This window comes from Euprymna scolopes, chromosome 9, assembly GCF_053919585.1.
Source record: "Euprymna scolopes isolate OS-2025 chromosome 9, ASM5391958v1, whole genome shotgun sequence".
NCBI classification, from domain to species: Eukaryota; Metazoa; Mollusca; class Cephalopoda; order Sepiida; family Sepiolidae; genus Euprymna; species Euprymna scolopes.
Window position 1 is genome coordinate 142,950,044 of NC_136490.1, and position 2,974 is coordinate 142,953,017.

A 2,974-nucleotide genomic window follows, 5' to 3' on the forward strand; every position below is an offset into this window, starting at 1 on the left:
ACAACAGTAACAACAACAAAAAAAAACAAAAATAACAAAAATAACAACAATAATAACAACAATAATACCAACAACAATAATGACCACAATAACACCATCAATAACAACAATAACAATAATAATAACAACAATAATAATAACAATAATAAAAACAATAATAAAATGACAACAATAATAATAACAATAATAATGACAACAACAATAATAACAGCAATAATAACAACAACAACAGCACCAAATGAGCACCACGCAAAAAATGGTCGTAAAGTATCAAGAAATATGGAAGGATCGTTAAGAGAGAGAGAGAGAGAGAGAGAGAGAGAGAGAGAGAGAGAGACCCATATAATCGTGGCTACCGTAATATGATGGCCTAGCGACGACTATAATGTCATGAACATCGGTCTATTGAAATTTGGTCATGTGTCTCATGACTAAACCGGAAGTTGGTTTAAGGTTTTAGAGGATTAAATAAATTTAAACATGCCGTCGAGATGTATAGTTCCAAAATACCGAGGTAACTTCGAAAATGGACCAAAAGTTACCGTGTTTTCACCCCCCCCCAAAAAAAAAGGAAATAATTTACCAGTGGATTAATGCAATAAAAAGAAAGGATTTTACTCCATCTAAATATAGCAGAGTAAGTGTTAAAATGTTTGTAGATATTTAAAAAAAAACGCACCTTTTTTATTTTTATTTATTTATCTTTTAGAACGTATTTTAAAATAAAAATGAAAGTATGTATATAAAAAATGAATTTTACACGTAATTTAAGTTATGTGCTGAAATAATAAATTATTATTTAGAAACTTATTTAAAATGGGGAGTATGGTGAAAATATTATGTACTTTCACCTAACAATTTAATTAAAGCGATATCGTAAAAACGGAATGCCTTGTTTAAATATTTCTAAATAAGAAAAATCATTCATCTTTTTAGTTCAACTATTTTACTGTGCAATATTTATAGGATCATTCAGGCTGGAAGTAGTTATATATATATATATATATATATATATATATATATATATATATATATATGTATATATGTGTGTGTGTGTGTGTGTGTGTGTGTGTGTAGGTGCTAATGCAGAGTGATCCGTGCTATTTTTTAAATCGTAATTTTTTACGGCGTGCCCCAGCGTATTAAAAACATCCTAACCTCCCCATGTTAAGAACGGCTTTCGAAATAAACACCCCCAACCTCAAAGGCCGTTCTTAACATCGGGAGTGTCAGGGGGTGTTTATTCCGAAAGCCGTTCTTAATATGGGGAGGTTGGGGGTGTTTAAGCTACGCTGGGCCAGGTTGTAAAAAAAATATTTTTTTTTGTATTTTTCTCCTTTTTTTTACTTTTGTTAATTTACAGAAATTTCCCAATTTTTTATGTTATTTTTTGTTTATTAGATTGTTAGATGAGAATAAAGTAAGCCACCCCTCTCCTTAAATTAAGAATAAGTTTCTAAATAACTTTAGTAGGCACTTCTGCAATTTAACATTCGCAAGAAAATTTAAAAAAGCCACTTTCGGCACATGGAGGAGGTAAGGCTTTGTTAATTTTTACGTTGCGCTGACGGAACTCTCCTAAAATGAAAACGATTTGTTTGTAGATGTTAAACTGCACTAATGTCTGTTATTAGTTACGTAAACTGCATAAATACCGATTTATTTATTTACCAAATTATATTGTTATATTGAAGTTTCCAGCTGTAAGATGGTTACCATTAAATTAAAGCTTTATAACAATTTGGATTAATTCATAATTTAATGGCCAAACAAGTGCGTAAACTATTAACAGTTAATGAAAGAAAAATAGGTGAATTTTTATATTAGATTCACCTCCACAATTTTCTTTTAAATGACTAATTGAATAGGTTTTCGACTATCCTGAATACGGAAACCGCATTGAAATTTTGCAGAAATAAGTAGTTATCGAGATATAAAAAGTTATTTTATGCATTGTATTCTTTGGCGGACATCTTTTTACGCGCGTACGCCCGCGCCATAAAGATGGCCACCAAAGAATACAATGCATAAAACAACTTTTTATATCTCGATAGCTACTTATTTCTGCAAAATTTCAATGCGGTTTACATAAACTTTATGCCCTAGAATCTCAATCACTTGTAAAATATTGCTATAAGTTGACTTCAAAAGCTCTTTATCCGACTACTTTTGAAAGGCAAAATATTAATTTGGTTTTGCAAATTTTCAACGAATATACTATTCAAAGTGTGCTAACCTTAGGAAAACAGGAATGCTTGCCAAATTATGCAGAAATCGCAGAATACATTCAAATATTTTATATTTGGTAGACAACACTGAATGTGAAAACACCATATAAAGGTTGTCGACTTTTTAATAAATATGCTAATCCACTTACATTAAATAGTGAGTTTCCTAAATGTGTTCTGTGACTGGTTAGAAACTTGGAATAGCATTCCTGGAAAAACTGGTAAGTTAACAAAGGAAACACATACTGCTTTGCACCATACTACTTACGCAATATTAGAATTGACTAAATATCGTAAAATAAATTAGAATTGACTAAATATTGTATAAATGTACTGAACATGGTGTATATATTACCAGGAAAGTTTCAGACAGATACCCCTGAGGCAAGGTTTGGCCAGTATCGACAACTTAGTGGAGATCAGTATAATATATCGATACGTCAGGTGTATGAATGTGAAAAAAAAACTCAGAATGTTGTCAGTTTTAAAATTGAGCTTACCAATTAATAATCGAACTATTGAATTAAAAAGTTTAAAAGAAACTAACTGGGATGAAATGACAAGGGAGCAAGAGTTACATGTTTATAAATTTAACATAGATGTAACAGAAGATGGTGTTAATCAATGCAAGGAAGTACTTCCTGTTATATTATACTTAGCAGGTTATTGCTGTCATGCAATTTCCAAAAAACTGAAATGCAATAGCTGCAAAAATTTTATATCCGGGAGAGAAGCTGTTGAAGAAG